The following is a 19,507-nucleotide window of genomic DNA, read 5'->3' as shown; positions in this document are numbered from 1 at the left end:
GGTCACTGTTTGTCTGGGCAGCGCCTGGCGCGACGGGGCCCTGATCTCGGTCACTGTTTGTCTGGGCAGCGCCCAGCCCGATGGGGCCCTGATCTCGGTCACTGTTTGTCTGGGCAGCGCCTGGCGCGACGGGGCCCTGATCTCGGTTGCTGTGTGTCTGGGCAGCGCCCAGCCTGTCGGGACTCTGATCTCGGTCGCTTTGTGTCTGTGCAGCGCCCGGCGTGATGGGCCCCTGATCTCGGTCACTGTGTGGGCAGTGCCCGGGGTGATGGGGCCCTGATCTCGGTCGCTTTGTGTCTGTGAAGCGTCTGGTGCGACGGGCCCCTGATCTCGGTCACTATGTGGGCAGTGTCCGGCACGACGGGGCTCTGATCTCGGTCACTGTGTGTCTGGGCAGCACCCGGAGTGACGGAGCCCTAATCTCATGTGGGATCGCTGCCATAATACAAACACAAATAATGTTGTTTTTCTGAGTCACGCTGAAGCCCAGCCAGCGGCTAGATGTGCTATTCCCCTGAGTCCAAACACCAAGCTACCATCGAAAAAGAAGTTCCATCTCTCTGAGCTGTATCACGCAGAATTGCTTCTGAGCCAGACGCTGGCGGCGAGGAGCCGGGAGAGGGGACATGTTGGCATAGCTGCAAAACTAAACCAGCTCCAGCCCCAGATGTGTTTACACTTGAAACCCGGTGCTGGTTGGGTGGCTCAGTGCACAGGGACCTGCAACAAGTGCCCTGTGAGCCGTGCATCCACGTTGCAATTCTATCCCCCCACAAAGCTGCCCTCACCCGGCTCACGGCCAGCGGCGGTTCCAGGCACCAGCGCACCACGCCCATGCCTGGGGCGGCAAGCTGCGCCCTGCCGGTCCCTGCGAGGGTGGCGGTCAGGCTGCCTTCAGCGGCTTGCCTGAGGGAGGGCCGCCGGTCTCGCGGATTCGGCGGCAATTCGGCGGCGGGTACGCCAAATCCGCGGGACCGGGGACCTCCCGCAGGCATGCCGCCGAAGGCAGCCTGCCTGCCGTGCTTGGGGCGGCAAAAAAGCTAGCGCCGCCCCTGCTCACTGCAGCCCCCGCTGCCCAGCGATGGTGCGAAGCAAACGCTCGGCATTCCAGTCAGACATTCCTAGGGTGCCTTGCGCTGCTGGGCTCTGGGGGCACTCTGGGATTTCCCACGCTGTGCATTGTGGGATGCCTGCCAGAAATTCCACACTGGAGCTGTTTGGTCCTGCCGTACAAAACAGAAAAAGGGCCGAGGAAGGCCAGAAAAAAACAAAAGCAGGGGGTCAACCGAATGTAGGGGGCAGCAAATGGAAAAAAACAGGTGAGGGTCAAAGGTTCAACGTCAGGGCTCCAGCATGGGGGACGGAGCGCAGAACCTTGCACAACGCCTGTTGCGCTGCGAAGGAAGCCAAGGCCCAGAGGAACTCCGCCCAGCCGCGCGAAGGGGAGGGAGCGTGGCCGATCTGCACGGAAATGGGGGGCTTGGAGGGCCCCCACGGGGGCGCCGCGCCCTTCACCCCACGCCGAGGCAGGATGAGTAGAAACAGGCTGACGCAAGCGAATCAGACGTCGGGCAGCCAAGGCAGAACGAGGGATGAAATCAACCAGCCTCTTCTCCTCCATCTTTTCCTGGGGCAGCTTCCCTCGGTGGAGAGCCACTGCTGGGCCCCTGGGACTGACTAGTGCCACAGTCCTGGAAGCTCGCCCCTCTCCACCCGGATTTGGCATTGGTGAAGCCTCATCTGGAGTACTGTGTCCCGTTTCGGGCCCCACACTACAAGAAGGATGTGGAAAAATTGGAAAGAGTCCAGCGGAGGGAAACAAAAATGATTAGGGGGCTGGAGCACATGACTTACAAGGAGAGGCCGAGGGAACTGGGATTGTTTATAGTTTGCAGAAGAGAAGAGTGAGGGGGGATTTGATAGCAGCCTTCAACTACCTGAAGGGGGTTCCAAAGAGGATGGATCTAGACTGTTCTCAGTGGTACCAGATGACAGAACAAGGAGCAATGGTCTCAAGTTGCAGTGGGGGAGGTTTAGGTTGGCTATTAGGAAACACTATTTCCCTAGGGAGGTGGTGGAATCTCCTTTCTTAGAGGTTTTTAAGGCCCGGCTTGACAAAGCCCTGGCTGGGATGATTTAGTTGGCGATTGATCCTGCTTTGAGCAGGGGGTTGGACTAGATGACGTCCTGAGGTCCCTTCCAACCCTGAGATTCTCTGATTCTATGATTGGTACCGGTCAGCAGCTAGCTATCCGGGCACTACTGTCACAAAGGAGCTGTCCCCTGGGGTCACGAGGCTGGGCAGCGCTCTCGAGGGCTTTCACTGCTTTAAATATACTCGTGCATTCCCCCCCCCCCCACCCCCTCACCCCGACTCGCCAGCCACCTCTGAGCCCTGCTGGTGGATCAGAAACTGACGTGAAATCCAACAGGTCCTGCACTGCGGGATCCCGGTATGGTCCAGTCCAGCCACAGCTGTTAAAGCCAGCTACAAAACATCTCCCGGGCCAGGGCTTCAGTGGGTGTAAATCGGCCTGGCTCCACCACTGGAGCGAACGCCGATTGACTCCAGCTGGGGAAGGTCGGACACTCCGGGTTCTATGACCCTTCTTGGCCGTTCAGCTCCAGTTCAGCCCCTTCCCTCTCCGCTCCCCCCAAAACGGCTGCTTCCCTCAGGCCCCGCCGGGGCTCGGGACGCTGCTGTCAAAGCGCCACCTTGGCCGCGCGCCTGCCTCAGTTTCCCCATCGGCCAAGCGGGGACTGACACCGCAGACGCAACTCTCTGGCCAGCTTCGGGGTGGGCGGCACCTGCAGCAAGGGGCCCTCAATTCTGGCCCCTCCCTGCATCCTTAATCCTTGGGTCCCCCATGGGCCGGCTGGGCAGGATTTGGGGCACCTGTGCCCTGGCGTTCCACCTCGAACCACACTCTGTCCTTTCCCCACCCCCCATGGTGTCGCCAGATACCTCAGCCCAGCCTCTGGGAGCAGCCTGCTGGGTCCAGTCCATGCGTCCCCAGTCTGATCCCTGGCAGGCAGCGCTGGGATGAGCTCACAGAGACTGGGAAGGGAAAAACGGGGGGGGGGGGGGGGGGGGGGGAGATTCAGCTCTCTGGTTGCCAACCCTCCAGGATTGTCCTGGAGTCTCCAGGAATGAATCGTTCCTTGGCAATTATGTCATGTCATGAAACCGCCAGTTAAAACGTCCAACCACGAGGGACCATCCTGGGTGGAGATACAGGACCCACCCTCGGCATTTGCCAATATATAGCCAGGGAGCTGCCTGCCAGCTACAGATCTCCACAGGGAGCCTGCCTGGCTCGGAGAACACAGCCATGGCCCAGGTCCTGATGATCCTAGGTAAACACTGCTGGTGGAGCCCGCCTTCCTGGCCCCAGGGAGCAGGGTTCAACGGGGCCGTGGCACTCACCCCTCTTCTCTTCTCCCCCCCTTAGCTCTCGGCACCGTCCTGACCAACGTGACCCAGGACATACCGTTGCCTTGGCCTTGGAACCCAGGTAAGATGCAGGGAGCAAAGAGATTCCCAGGTCCCTTTCCCTCCCCCCTTTCCGTATTGGGGCAGGATCTCTGGGGGGGGGGGTCCCCAGCCCCACAGTGGTCAGGGGCTCGATTTCTGCAGTCTTTCATTGAGCCTCTAGCAAACTAAGGCTCTGTTGGGAGGACCCCAGCTGATGGTCCTAGGGTGACCAGACAGCAAGTATGAAAAATCAGGACAGGGGGTGGGGGGTAATAGGAGCCTGTATATGAAAAAGACCCCAAAAAATCAGGACTGTCCCTATAAAATCGGGATATCTGGTCACCCTAGATGGTCCCTAGATGGCTTTGCATGGAGGGCTGGAGATGGGGCATTCTGAGGTGAGGAGGGAGGTGTGTATCCGCCCAGGGGTGTCTGGGGAAGGCATGAGTGGCAGGTGCTGCTGGTCGGGGTTGAGGCGCATTGGAAAAATTAAATGTGCTGGGAGGAGCCCAGGGCTGGGATAAGCAGAGGGTTGCAGGTCAGGGCTGAGGGGCACCGGCAGAGCTTGGGGGGCGCCCAGGGCTGGGATAAGCAGAGGGTTGCAGGTCAGGGCTGAGGGACACCGGCAGAGCTTGGGGGGCGCCCTGGGCTGGGATAAGCAGAGGGTTGCAGGTCAGGGCTGAGGGGCACCGGCAGAGCTTGGGGGGCGCCCAGGGCTGGGATAAGCAGAGGGTTGCAGGTCAGGGCTGAGGGACACCGGCAGAGCTTGGGGGCCGCCAGGGCTGGGATAAGCAGAGGGTTGCAGGTCAGGGCTGAGGGACACCGGCAGAGCTTGGGGGCCGCCAGGGCTGGGATTAGCAGAGGGTTGCAGGTCAGGGCTGAGGGGCACCGGCAGAGCTTGGGGACCCCCAGGGCTGGGATAAGCAGAGGGCTGCAGGTCAGGGCTGAGGGGCACCGGCAGAGCTTGGGGGGCGCCCAGGGCTGGGATAAGCAGAGGGTTGCAGGTCAGGGCTGAGGGGCACCGGCAGAGCTTGGGGGGCGCCCAGGGCTGGGATAAGCAGAGGGTTGCAGGTCAGGGCTGAGGGGCACCGGCAGAGCTTGGGGGGCGCCCAGGGCTGGGATAAGCAGAGGGTTGCAGGTCAGGGCTGAGGGGCACCGGCAGAGCTTGGGGGGCGCCCAGGGCTGGGATAAGCAGAGGGTTGCAGGTCAGGGCAGAGGGGCACCGGCAGAGCTTGGGGGGCGCCCAGGGCTGGGATAAGCAGAGGGTTGCAGGTCAGGGCAGAGGGACACCGGCAGAGCTTGGGGGGCGCCCTGGGCTGGGATAAGCAGAAGGTTGCAGGTCAGGGCTGAGGGGCACCGGCAGAGCTTGGGGGCGCCCAGGGCTGGGATAAGCAGAGGGTTGCAGGTCAGGGCTGAGGGGCACCGGCAGAGCTTGGGGGGCGCCCAGGGCTGGGATAAGCAGAGGGTTGCAGGTCAGGGCTGAGGGGCACCGGCAGAGCTTGGGGGGCGCCCAGGGCTGGGATAAGCAGAGGGTTGCAGGTCAGGGCTGAGGGGCACCGGCAGAGCTTGGGGGGCGCCCAGGGCTGGGATTAGCAGAGGGTTGCAGGTCAGGGCTGAGGGGCACCGGCAGAGCTTGGGGGGCGCCCAGGGCTGGGATAAGCAGAGGGTTGCAGGTCAGGGCTGAGGGGCACCGGCAGAGCTTGGGGGGCGCCCAGGGCTGGGATAAGCAGAGGGTTGCAGGTCAGGGCTGAGGGGCACCGGCAGAGCTTGGGGGGCGCCCAGGGCTGGGATAAGCAGAGGGTTGCAGGTCAGGGCTGAGGGGCACCGGCAGAGCTTGGGGGGCGCCCAGGGCTGGGATAGCAGGGGGCTGCGAGTTGGGAGTGGGGGGCACCAGCCAAGCTATGTACCAGGAGCTCGGGACTGCAATAACCACTCCCTGTGAGACCCAAAGGCTTATTCGGGCCCTGGTTGAGTGTTTAGGCTGATGGGCTGGTCTCACCCGGGTCCCACGGCTCCGGACGCGTGTTACTTATCGAAAGAAACATGACTCCGCCTCACTTTTAGAAATTGTATTAAAACGATTGACCGACCCCAAAGAAACCCCCGGAAGCCGATCCCCGGAACGGAGCTGCCCGGAGCGCCACTGAGCTAAAGCTCCCGCGCTCCAACCAGCCACTGAGCTAAAACTCCCACGCTCCAACCAGCCAGTCCAGGGCAAATCCGTTGCATGGGAACGAAATCAGGAAATCGGATCCATGCAACGAATTCCACCACGGCGGGCAGGAGCCCAAGATCATCTGCCCGTTTCGTTGGCAGCCCCGAGCCTCCGATCTTCACCAAAGTCAGTCGAATCCGGGATGGTTGCTGATGAATTCTTTGGCTGGAGAAACCAAATTATTGCGCAGTGTCCAAACCGCAGCCCTGAGCCAGTTGAAAAACAGTTTGACTGTAGGGCCAGTGCGGTGGTTAACCCTTCCCTGCCCCGCAGAGAGATGGCCATCGGGGCCCTGCTCTGCAGAAGTCGGCCCGCTTGCGGGCAGCTGTTGGTTGCGTAGGGCAGGCAGAATGCAAGCTCGTCTGAAGCCCTGGCTTTGGCCAAAGGGATTTTAGGCACCGAATTCCCTAATTACCTTGGAGGATCAGCGACTTTGAGACGGTCGAGGGCTGGTTCAACCCAGGGGTTTTCCCTCTGGCGCCTTCCCTGGCGGGCCCCTAAACCCCCTTTCACCTCCTAGCAGGAGGGAGGAAGAAGGCTGGGATGTGTCGGCCAACGTAAACAACAGACAGAAAGCAGCGGACAGGGCGGTACAATACTTGCAATAGCCGGGAGGGTTTCTCGCTCCAGCTCTGAGGCCGTGGGACTCCCCTGGCGCGGCCGTGCAATTTCACTAGCAGGTTCCCGTCGGGTTCAGGGAGACAGGTGGCGCCTGGTTGCTGGAGTTGTTGGCTTCTCTCTCCCCGAGGCAGCCGGCTTTGGGGCTCTGGGGCACCCCCTTTCTTCGGGCGAGGCCATCTCCAATGTTCTCCCATTTGGCTTCACCGCGTCCAGGCCTTCGGTGCAGCCAGGGGTGCGGCTGGGCACCACGCGACATGGGCCACTCGGGTTGGACATAGGTCGTGAGCAGCCCTTGAGCGAGAGACAGATCAGCCCGGTGGTCTAGGATGTGAGCCAACAGAAGGGGTCGACCTGGGCTCCATTCCCTCTGTGAACTTGGCCAAGTTTCCGTGCCTCAGTTTCTCCTGATATGTTGGGAGAAGGAACGCCACAAAGATCGTGAGGCGTGCTAGATTGACAGGTGCCGGAGACGTAGCTGTGGAAACCAGAATTTGGGGGAAAGTCCTCCTGAAGCCAGCAATTTAAAGCAAATATTTGTTCCCACCGAGGTGACCCCCCAAAAATATCTCCAAAATACAGAGCAGAGCCCCCTTTTAGGAAGCCGCCACGATGGCGGCCGGACGAAAAATGCCACCACTTTACGGAAGATCCATCCGCATATCCTTATGAAAATCGAAACCCACTTAGCAACGAGCAGCCACTCAGCGTTTGGTGTGTCCGCCGAGGGAAACACGCCTCTGTGCAGCATATGTGCAGACGGCCCTGTTTTTTATTGGCCCCAGACAACTCTCGAGAAACGTTATGTGGCAGAATCAGCTGAGAGGTCAGCCAGTTTCTCTTGCAAAATTTCCATCTCGCTGGAGAAAAGTTACTTAAAAGTTTATCCGAGAAAAATAACCATTAATATAAAATGTAACAACAAGCCTTCGCCCTTAGCAGCAGATCTAAAGGAGGGCAGCGGCAACAGCCCCATTGTACAGCTTGGGAAACTGAGGCGAGGAACGAGGCAGTCACCCAGATAGCGTGAGCCCCCTGCAGTGCCTCTCCTGTCCCGCTGGGCTCCATGCCCGTCCCTGATTCCCGGAAATATAGGCTGATTTCTGCCAGTTCTTAGCTGCTGTAATTTGTGGCTCCCGGAGAGCGGCTCAGATGGACGGAACTTAGCTGAGGAGAGATGATGCTCCCGCGGCAATGAATGGGGACCCCAGTGGGGACGGAACATGCATTTCAAGTGTCAGGGATATTCGGACACTTCCGAGGGGAAGCGGGGGGTGAAAAAGCTGAAAATTTGAAATTTCCCACCAAAGGAACAATCTGAAATTCTTCATTCCGAGAGGGACTTTTCCCTTCCTTCTGTCTAGACTCTAATGAGTTAAGAGTGGGCAGGACCCGGCCCTTCCAAACCTGGTTCGTTCAGAATCTAGAAACTGGAGGTGGGTGAAATTTTTCGGACAGATTGTTTAAATTTGATGAACAATACACCCGCCGTCAATCCGACGCTGTTCGCAAATTTGACACAAGTAGATTCAGCTATTCACAAACCGGCCAGAGGACAAGGAGTGGCCATGCACACATAGCCTGTGGCCCCAAACTGTTGGTGTGCCCCCCTAGGGGGCATGGAGGAATGTGGGGGGGGCGGGACAGCCCCCACAAGGGAGTGCCACCCAGCCCTACTCTGCCCCCAACTCTGCTCCAGCCCTGTTTGGGGACCACTGCGTTAGGGAGTGGTGGGGGGGTGCCACCTGGCCCGCTTTTCTGAATTAACCTTTATCCCAGCGGTTAACACCTGTCCCTATGATGGGGCAGCCCCCGCTTCCAATCCCTGGTGTGGAACGGATGCCAAATGAAGTTTTCCAATTCACCAAAAATTCAGACTTGAGTCGACCGGAGTTGGTTTTTTTCCCCAAGTTTTCAGACCCACCCCTGAGGCAGAGAATCACTGACTCCCCCAGCGGGAATGGGAATGGGAACGCCCGAGTTTGAAATGTCCCGCCAAACGCCACGGTGATGCTCGTTAACGCTTTCCTAGCACACGATCCATCTCAAAAGGGAAAGGCGTTTGGCCAGGACCTAGCCGAAAGCTTCCATTCGGAAAACGCGGAGTCTTTCGATCTTAACAATACGCCTTTGGCCACTTCTTTCCCCCAAAACAAAACGTCGATGAAACTGGCACCTTCCCAGGGAAAATCGCTGGCAATTTTCCAGCCAGTTCCAACTATAATATTAAATAGTATTAAACTTGGCGGAATTTGGTGGGTTTTCTTTAATGATTGTGACCGATGATATCAATGTTTATTTTTAGGCATTTATTTTGATTTCTATCCCTTTAAATTTTCACAGGAAATTAGGGGGAGGTCAGACGATTATTTAAGGATGGTCTCTAATCATCTCTCAAGAACAGTTTTTCTTACTTTGCCTATCTGTTAGTGTTGATTAGTACTGAGGTGTCCCGGACTCACGGGTCGTGCCCATTCTTGGCCCCGTGCGGTCCCTGGGGGGAACCCCCTTCAGTGTGACAGCCCTTCTCGGGGGTCCACTCTCTCTCGGGGGTTAAGCCCCTCCGCCTCCTGGAACTGCACCTCTCTGAGCCTTAGCACGCCTGCCTCTCGCCGTGAGCCCCCTCAGGGAGTCCATTCGCTCTGGACCCCCGGGGCCTCCACTCCCAGAGGGAATAATGCCACCCTGTTCTCTAGCCCGGAGTGATCTCAGCCAGCGTGAAACAGGAGGGTTTATTGAGCGTCTGAACACAGCACAGGAAACTCTCAGGGCCTCAGGGCTGGCCTCCCTCAGCACAGGACATCCAAGTCTCCCCTGCATCCAGGTGGGCTCTACTTGCTCTCTCTCTCCAGCCCAGAGCCCCCCTGCTTCCCAGATGGGCATCTGAGATCACCTCCCCCAAGCCCTGCCTCTGTCCATTGTCTTCTATCCAGGTAAACAGGGTCGCCTGGGCCTCCTCTCCTCTCTTCCGTCCTTTGTCCCCCTCTGGCTGGAACCGACTGGTCAGGTCACCGGGGTCCTCTCTCCGCAGCCCATTGTCCTCCCACTGGCCAGAACCGGCTGTGAATCCTGAGTGGGGCCTCCAGGTCACAAGGTCACCAATCGCTGAGGTCTCCATTCTCCAGGCCATTGGCTGGGGTCCCAAATTCCGTTGCTGGTCCCCTGTAACAACAAACTCCCTCTCCCATCGTTAAATCAGTAACACTCAGGGAAACTGAGTCCCACCCCCTTTGCATGCAAAGCATTGGAAAAAAACAAGAAACCCCCCACTGAGGGAAACATTTTTTTCAGTGATTTGGGTGTTTACAGTGAAATTGATGTTTATTGGCCTTGACTGATAAAACTCGAATCCTTCCAGAACTAAATAGTATATAAATACAGTGGAACCTCAGAGTTACCCACTGATTAATCAACTACACACCTCATTCGGAGCCAGGCAGGAGCAGACACCAAAAAATAAAATAAAAATAAAGGCAAATACAGTACAGTGCCGTGTTAAACGTAAACTACTAAAAACATCAAGGGAAAGTTTAAGACAAGATTTGACAAGGTCAGGAAACTGGTTCTGTGCTTGTTTCATTTAAATTAAGATGGTTAAAAGCAGCGTGTTTCTTCTGCATTGTAAAGCTGTATCAAGTCAATGTTCAGTTGTAAACTTTTGAAAGCCTAGTCCTAACGTTGCGTTCGGACGTATGAACAATTCAGAGTTACGAACGACCTCCATTCCCGAGGTGTTGGGCACTCGGAGGTTCTCCTGTATGCAGACCACTCTGAGGTTCTATATATGTAGCCCGCTAGGTGAATATGAACGTGATACTTTGTATATTATATACCACATCCAATTAATAGTTTAATATAAAACTTGAAATCAAATCAATGGAAATGATGCTGTCTCAACAAACGATGACCCCTATACCCCCAAAACACTGTAAAGGGACTGTGTAGGACCGGGAGCAGCCAAGGGGGGGACAGGTGTTTCCACAGCGAGTTTCTGAGCTGTGATCCTGCCTGTTGACTACCTGGGGAGATGGTGGTCAATTAGAGTGACCCCTGGGCTGCTCTAATCCATCACTGGTCTGGAATCTGAGCTGTAACGGGGTAACCTAAGGGCTAGGATGCCTGGTGCCAGCTCAGCCCTGTTCAATTAGCCCACCTGTGCCGTAATTAAGTGCATCCCAGCCCGAGGGGGTGGGACTTCAGGTGGTCAGGTGACAGATCAGCTGGGCCTTATAAAAAGGCTGCGAGCGCTCAGGCTGGGTGTGGACCTGCTGGCTGCAGGGCCGGTGAAAGGTGACCCAGAAGGGACTAGGAGCTTACCCAGGCCATGGCTGGCCTGAAGGGCACCAGAACCTTTTTGTGATGGGGACTTCTGAGCTGGACGTTTGTTGCTGGGGAAGGGGTGACATTGGTTGCAACTAGGCCAGCAGGGCTAAGACCATCTCCAGTACAGACCAGGAGGTGGGGAGAGCTGAGAAGAGCCCTTCTTTAGGAAGGAAACTGAGGCAGGGTGTGCTGGCAGTGCCCCACTCGGCTAGCAGGGGGCACTATGGGGCAACCACGTCCTATGCCACACCTGCACAGAACTGGCCCCTCTTCTGTGCCCATGTGTGTGGGTGTTAGAACCCACTGCCCATGTCTTTTTCTTGCCAGATCTGTGCCACGTCTTTGGGTGCCAGGAGGCGGTGAAGCAGGAACCATGCGGGACTGACTTCTATAATATCCAGACCCATATTTGCTGCATGAACATGACATACTGGAAGGTGATGGAAAAACCCAGCCCGACTTACGACTGCTGCGGCTTCGAAGTCTACGATCAGAAAACGCAGGAGTGCGGCGAAGACCTCAGCATAAAGCCCAAGCGGAACAACAAACGAAAGAGCAAGAAAGCCTGTCCCCACAGCCCAGCTGCGGAGAGATCCGGCTCTCTCTCAGCGGCGCCGGGTGAAAGAGTAAGTAGGAATTCCCGGAGAGAGGAAAACTTGGTTACTCCAGTCCCAGCCTCTCCAGCAGGGGGCGCTGTGGGGAGCCTGGTTTAGTTCCCCGGTGTCTGCCCTCCAGACGCCCACCAACCACACTGATCTCGGCACGTGCTGACCCAGGGCCCCACAGCCGTGGTCAGCTACTCGCTGTACAACCTGTCGCCCAGAGGGCCTCTGGCACCCAGGGCCTCGCGGGGCTGCCTCTCTTGAGACGAGAAATCGAGGGGGAGCCGCAGGCTCAGGAATCCCCACGCCCCCCTTTCCAGTGGGCTTGTGCCCAAGAAGCCCTGTCCATCTGCTTCCTCTCTCGGGATCAGACACCTGCTTCTCCCCCTGGCTCTTCGCTGCCCACCCCCACCACTTGCAGACGGGGAAATCTTTCAAGCCCCACTAGTTGTGATGTATCATGAGGCCTTGGATCAGGGGTCGGCAACCTTTCAGAAGTGGTGTGCCGAGTCTTCATTTCTTCACTCTAATTTAAGGTTTCGCGTGCCGGTCATACATTTGAACGTTTTTAGAAGGTCTCTTTCTATAAGTCAATAATATACAACTAAACTATTGTTGTATGTAAAGTAATAAGGTTTTTAAAATGTTTAAGAAGCTTCATTTAAAATTAAATTAAAATGCAGAGCCCCCCGGACCGGTGGCCAGGACCCGGGCAATGTGAGTGCCACTGAAAATCAGCTCGTGTGCCGCCTTCGGCACGCGTGCCATAGGTTGCCGACCCCTGCCTTGGACGGTCACCTCCATTGTCAGAAGCTCTTTTTCCAACATAAAGGGGCTTGATTGCTCTGCGGTGGAGCCTGAGGGAGGATGTGTGGCTCAGCACTGGCTTTAATGAGGGCTGTGATGGTCTTGAGGTCTCAGCCACTTCCAGCACGCCGGGCGCAACTGACTTCTCGGCACGTATCCCAGCACCACCGCCAACCGCAGATTGTTGGGAAAGCTGGGGGGGCGGGGGGAGATCTGCCATGTCCCGCACCCTCCCATGGGACGTGCATCCCTGTTCTACAGTCCTGAGCCCAACAGCGCCCCTGGTCTGAACCCCCCCAATCTCGATCATACCGGCATCTCTTTTTCCTTTTGTCTCTCCGCAGGAAGAAACGGATGAATCAGAAGACAAGGCCCCCCCAGGCAGGAGGCCTCAGCAGGGGGGAGGGGTGGGGTTAGCAGGGAGCTGGAGGCGCTGTGGGATGGAGGGAGGGGTGGGCACAGTTTGGGTACACTGGGTGAAGTGCAGGGGAGACGAGTCCTCGGGTGGGGGGCCTGGGAGAGGCAGGGACTCTGGAGGTGGGCACCAGAGAGGGCATGGGAGCCACGGGGACCGAGTGTGTGGGCACAAGCGAAGGAACAGGTCCTGGCCTCAGCCCCCCCAGGGGCCCAAGCCAGAGCCCTCACCCCTCCCAACCCCCTGCCCCAGCCCTGAGCCCGCTCCCACACCCCAAACCCCTCATCCCTGGCCCCACCTCAGAGCCCTCACCCCTCCCAACCCCCTGCCCCACCCCTGAGCTTGCTTCCACACCCCAAACCCCTCATCCCCGGCCCCACCTCAGAGCCCTCACCCCTCCCAACCCCCTGCCCCAGCCCTGAACCCGCTCCCACACCCCAAACCCCTCATCCCCGGCCCCACCTCAGAGCCCTCACCCCTCCCAACCCCCTGCCCCAGCCCTGAGCCCGCTTCCACACCCCAAACCCCACATCCCCGGCCCCACCTCAGAGCCCTCACCCCTCCCAACCCCCTGCCCCAGCCCTGAACCCACTCCCACACCCCAAACCCCTCATCCCGGCCCCACCTCAGAGCCCTCACCCCTCCCAACCCCCTGCCCCACCCCTGAGCTTGCTTCCACACCCCAAACCCCTCATCCCCGGCCCCACCTCAGAGCCCTCACCCCTCCCAACCCCCTGCCCCAGCCCTGAACCCACTCCCACACCCCAAACCCCTCATCCCCGGCCCCACCTCAGAGCCCTCGCCCCTCCCAACCCCCTGCCCCAGCCCTGAGCCCGCTCCCACACCCCAAACCCCTCATCCCCGGCCCCACCTCAGAGCCCTCGCCCCTCCCAACCCCCTGCCCCCAGCCCTGAACCCGCTCCCACATCCCAAACCCCTCATCCCCGGCCCCACCTCAGAGCCCTCCCCCCCCCCCTGCCCCAGCCCTGAACCCGCTTCCACATCCCAAACCCCTCATCCCCGGCCCTACCTCAGAGCCCTCACCCCTCCCAACCCCCTGCCCCAGCCCTGAACCCGCTTCCACATCCCACACCCTTCATTCCCGGCCCCATCTCAGAGCCCTCACCCCTCCCAACCCCCTGCCCCAGCCCTGAGCCTGCTCCCACACCCCAAACCCCTCATCTCCAGCCCCACCTCAGAGCCCTCACCCCTCCCAACCCTCTGCCCCAGACCTGAGGCCACTCCCATACCCCAACCCCCTCATCCCCGGCCCCACCTCAGAGCCTTCACCCCTCCCAACCCCCTGCCCCAGCCCTGAGCTTGCTCCCACACCCCAAACCCCTCATCTCCAGCCCCACCTCAGAGCCCTCACCCCTCCCAACCCCCTGCCCCACCCCTGAGCCCGCTTCTACACCCCAAACCCCTCATCCCCAGCCCCACCTCAGAGCTCTCACCCCTCCCAACCCCCTGCCCCAGCCCTGAACCCGCTTCTACACCCCAAACCCCTCATCCCCAGCCCCACCTCAGAGCCCTCACCCCTCCCAACCCCCTGCCCCAGCCCTGAACCCACTTCCACATCCCACACCCTTCATCCCCGGCCCCACCTCAGAGCCCCCTCACCCCTCCCAACCCCCTGCCCCAGCCCTGAGCTTGCTCCCACACCCCAAACCCCTCATCCCCGGCCCCACCTCAGAGCCCTCACCCCTCCCAACCCTCTGCCCCAGACCTGAACCCGCTCCCACACCCCAAACCCCTCATCCCCGGCCCCACCTCAGAGCCCTCACCCCCAGCTGTAGCCCTCACCCCCCCAACCCCAAATCCCAGCCCTGAGACCCCTCCCATGTTCCGAACCCCTTGGCCCCACCCCTGCCACACATCCCCTCCATATTGGTGCATATAATAAAATTCACTCTGCACATGGATGTAAAAAATTAGAGTGAACATTGGTCCATGTGCTGACTGGGGTAAGCCTGGCTCTTGAACGCCTTAGCTGTAAGTGGTGCCTGTGCACTTCTGGTGACTCGTTAGCCAATCCCAGGGCGCATGCAAAGTTCTGCCTCTCGAATGGCTGCACCCCAGTAGATTCCTAGATTCCAAGACCAGAAGGGACCACCATGATCATCTAGTCCGACCTCCTGTGTAACCAGCCCCGAGAACTGCCCCCAGATCATTTCCGGTTTGAGTTAATAACTCAGCATAAAGTAACTCCCTCGGATTTACCTCTTGTCATGGACTCATGGGACTCGTGCTCTCTCTCGGCTCCGTATGGTCCCTGGGGGGGAGCCCCCTTCAGAGCAACAGCCCTTCTTGGGGGTCCATTCTCTCTCGGGGGTTAAGCCCCTCTGCCTCCTGGAACCGCACCTCTCTGAGCCTTAGCACGCCTGCCTCTCCCCGTGGGCCCCCTCAGGGAGTCCACGCGCTCTGGACCCCCGGGCCCTACACGCCCAGAGGGAATAATGCCACCCTGATCTCTAGACCAGAGTGACTCTCAGACAGCGTAAAACAGGAGGGTTTATTGAGCGTCTGAACCCAGCACAGGAAACTCTCGAGGTCTTCGGGCCTGGCCTCGCTTAGCAAAGCACATCTAAGTCTCTCCTGCATCCGATCACCCGGTCGCTAGGGTCGCCCATCTCGAGGCTGTTGTCCGGGGTCCCAGCTGCTGGGCGAGTTCACACCTGGCTCTCTGTAACAACAAACCCTCTCCTACCACCTCGTTACACACGCAGCACACAGGGAAACTGACACTGCAAGGTATTCATGCAAAACTCTAAGAAAATCCCCCACTTCGTCACACCTCTGAAGCACCGATCAGATTGGGCAGGCACCCATCTGATGGATTAGTCAATCGCAGGGTGATGATGAGCCACCCAAGGGATGCAGGTGTGGCAAGCACAACACGATCCCAGGTGAAGCATTTCCAGGAGCCAGGGAAGTGCAAGGCGCGAGGAATTGCCTGATGTCTTGCTTCCAGTTCTGGTCACCTCTGGTCAAGATGGTTGAATTCACACCAGACCAGGTGCGGAGATGAGCTCCCAGGCCAGACGGGGGGGAACGTATGGGGGGCTTATGAAAGGCGACTGGAAGAGCTTGGCCGGCAGAAAGAAGGCCGAGAGGGGACATGAATACATTGGTTGGGGGCGAGGAGCACCAGGGAGGGATAAGAGCTATCGAAGCTAAAGGTTGACCCAAGACCAATTGGGGATAAACGAAACAGGGATCAGCGCGAGCTGGAGACTAAAAGACGGTTTCTGAGCATCAGAGGAAGGAGGGCCTGGAACAGGACTGGGGGGCAAACAACCAAACTGGTTTGAAGATGGCACTTGAGAAGTTTATGGATGGGATGGCTGCCCTAGCAGGGTCTGGACATCATAACCCAGGGGTTCCCTTCCAGCCCTGTGTTGGCCTAGACCCGTATGCACCAATGGGATGACGAAGTCAAAACATGCTCCCCCTGACTGGATCGCTGCGGGAGCAATATTTACTTCTGGACCTTTCTTGCATCTCGGCTATTAGAAAGACTTGTATACCTCTGGGGAGGACGCTCAGGGCTGGTCTCCCCAAGGAACTTACATCAGTAGAGCTACGTCTCTCTGAGGCGTGAAAAATCCACCCCCTGAGTGGCGTAGTTAAGCCAACCTAACTCCCGGTGTAACCAGAGCTAGGTCAACAGAAGAATTCTTCGATCGACTTAGCTCCCACCTCTCAGGGAGGTGGATTACCTACGCTGATGGGAGAACCCCCCGTCAGCCTAGGTAGCGTCTACACTGAAGCACTCCAATGGTCCAGTTACAGCTGCACCTCTCTAGCGTTTGACATGTAGACGTATCCTCAGGATGTGTGTAATAATGCAGGTTCTCAGTCATTGGCTTCACGGTTCAATGACCTATTGTTCCTAGGGGGGAAACATTTCCCTGGGGGAGAAAGAATTCTTGATATTCAGCTCCATAAATGCTTGTTCTCTCTTCTGTATTTTGTATTATTATTTGAGATTTAATATTTGGTTATTTTTTTAGTATTTCGTGGTGCTTGGGATCTTGTTTAGTTAATATAATAAGATTAATTGTGCTATAATGAATGTTATTAAAGTATATTTAGCAACTGGGGTGCTATATGATACGAGCCGTATCTTCCTTTTTGTTTTCCTTTGTGGCAATGTGCATAGAACAGGGAAAAGGAGCAGAACTTGGGTTCTACTCAAAACTCTCAGGGGGAACATACCAGGGCACAATCCAAACCTGGGTAGGGGGCTGGGCTGTGTCACCCCTGTCCTGCAAACTTGGGTGCCTTACAATGTTTTGCTAAAGTCACTCCCCCCTGGACTGCTTGGAAACAACCATCCAGCGTGCAAACCTTACCTGGAGGGTCTGTATGGAACTGCAGCCTGCCAGCCACACACTGGCTGTCACCAGCCTGGGTTATACTGAGGGTGACCCCAACGCACCCCCAGTCTCAGCGTTCACCCCAGAAATGTGTGTCCTGCACTGCCCAGCCCTCTCCTGGTCAGTACAAAATATTTTAAGGCTGTCATTCCTTAAAGGGAACAATATGCCTGGTTATGATCTCAAATACTTATTCGGACCCTTCGGTTTGAACACACTGGATTAGATAAAAGAAGTCAAGTCATTACAGAGAGCTAGATTTTAAGTGAGGACAGATAAAAGTCAGAACTGGTTCCAAGAACATCAAAACTCAAACGCTCACTAATGCCTAACTTAGCAAACTGTCCATTCCAAGCAAAGTTTCTCACCGCGTGCTTCGGCAGTCTTAGGTGATGACTAAGATGTAAAGAAAAAACTCCGGCTGGATGGTGCCAGTCGACTCCGGGTTCCCAGGGCTCAGGCAGTTTCATTGTAGTGTTGATGTCGGCGCCAAAGGGGTGAAGCTTTTCTCAAGCTTGTGAGAGTTCCCCTGTTGGGGCGCGTTTGGTTTGGCCTCTGTCTGTGTCAATACAATGAAGGGGGGGGGAATCAGGAGCAAAATCCAGCAATCGGCCAGTGGGTCTGGAACATTTTTAGCAGCGGGGGCGCCGAAAGCCAGCCCCCTTGCCCCTGTCCATCCCTCACCCCCCACTGAGGCTGGGAGCAGGGCTGTGTCTCCGGGAAGGGGGACCCAGATAGGGATAATGGGGCTGAGGCCACAGCTTGGGGGGCCGTGGGGCCAGGAGCAGAGCCTGGGACTCCTGGGAGTGAGGGGCCGGGCGCAGGGCCCCGGGCACAGGGCCAGTGGCCACGGAGTGAGACTGGTGGCTGGGGCCCCAGGAGCAGAGCTCTGGGCACAGGGCCAGGCACAGGGCCAGTGGCCGGGGAGTGACACCGGCAGCCAGGACCCAAGCCCCGGGTGAGGTTAGGGATTGGGGAGCGGGGTGCGGGCGGAGGCCTGGGCCAGGGCATAGCACCCCCACGTTTTTGTCGGAGTCAGCAGCTGGGGAGCATGGCGTGGGGCAGGCTGCCCCATATGAAAGCTGCAGCACCCCCCAAACCCCTACTTCCCACGCCTATGCACTCGGCCTGACTTTGTGGGTCTTTTTCACTGTCATTTATGTCTTGGTCGGCTGAAAAAACAAACAACAGACAGCGACCCCTCCCCGCTTGGGTTGGGCTGTCTGGCCCCTGAAAAGGGGCCGGCCTTGCAGGGCCCGATCCTGCACAGCTCGACTGGGGGGCAGTCAGTCGGGGGACGCGGGTGAGGAAAGGGGTGACATTGGCTCCTTGATGCAAAAAGCCCCAGAAACCTCAGGCCAGCCCAGCGCTCTGGGGGCTCCTGGCTTCCAAAGAGACCTGATCACGTGGAGCGCAGGGTTCGTGCCGGCGGGGGTAACACGCCAAGGGGGAAAGGGCTGAGTGCCTCGTAGTTATAAGCTGGGGGGGGTCGTCGGATTTGGGGAGCCTATTGGGGTCACCCTAGTGATTGGGCTGGTGGCAGCCGGGGTAAGACCTTTATGCATTTAGGGTGGTGCCTGCAGTAAAGGAGAACCCCCTTTACTAGTTGGGGTGAACCCCAACGTCGCTTCCACCATCCGGGCTCCTTGCCTCCCTCCATTCCCCCACCCTGCCATCCCCTGCTACTTCAGGGCCTCCCTGCAAGCCTGGATCTCCTCTCCCAGCAGGGGGCGCTATGGGGAGCAGGGAAGGGGCGCTGGCTGTGGGGGAGCTCCCAGTTCCTCCAGTCCTGGCCTCTCCCAGCAGGGGGCGCTGTGGGGAGCAGGGCAGGGGCAGCTCCTGTCTACTCCAGTCCCAGCCTCTCCCAGCAGGGGGCGCTGTGGGGAGCAGGGCAGGGGCGCAGGCTGTGGGGGGAGCTCCCAGTTCCTCCAGTCCTGGCCCCTCCCAGCAGGGGGCGCTGTGGGGAGCAGGGCAGCAGTGCTGTAATTCCCCCAGCTGTAATTCCCCCAGTCTGCCCCAGTGGATCGCGACCGTACCGCGGCGGAGCAGCTCGTGTGTTTCCCATAGATTCATAGATTCATAGATTATAGGACTGGAAGGGACCTCGAGAGGTCATCCATGATCCCAAGCGCGCCGCCGGCGGGAGGCCCGCCCTCCTGGCAGGGTCGCCCAAGGCGGCAAGGGCGAAGCTGAGGCTCCAACAACGATCCCACCCCCACCCGTCCTCATCGGCAGAGCCGGCAGGGGAAGAGCTCATCTCTCTCCGGGGCTGTGACGGCCGCCGGAGGCTGCAGCCGGACGGCGGGCGTTCCCTTCCCGCTGGATTAAGCTCCTCCTTGTGGCGCAGACCACGTGGACACTGCTGGGCAGCAGGGGGCTTCACCTTCAATGCCCGGGCGTTGCTCACGTTCACGGCCAATTCCCATGGCCATTGGCAGGCGGTGCCGGTGCAGCCCAGTGATGGCTGGGAACTCCTCGTCCCCTGTAGTGGAGGTGCCTGATTCCCACCTTTCTTTTCAACAGCGGCTCTGGGGGTCTGGAGAATGGCCAGGATCCCGGGTCAGGTGAAGTGGGGGTGAGAACCAGCCCGGGATGGATTTTTCTGCGGGAAAGGGAAGGAGAAAAAAACAGCAGGGGAGAGCAGGCGCCCGCTCCCCCACTGCCCCCGAGCGC

This window comes from Chrysemys picta, chromosome 17 (genome assembly GCF_011386835.1).
Source record: "Chrysemys picta bellii isolate R12L10 chromosome 17, ASM1138683v2, whole genome shotgun sequence".
Lineage (NCBI taxonomy): Eukaryota > Metazoa > Chordata > Testudines > Emydidae > Chrysemys > Chrysemys picta.
This window is presented reverse-complemented; position numbering follows the sequence as displayed.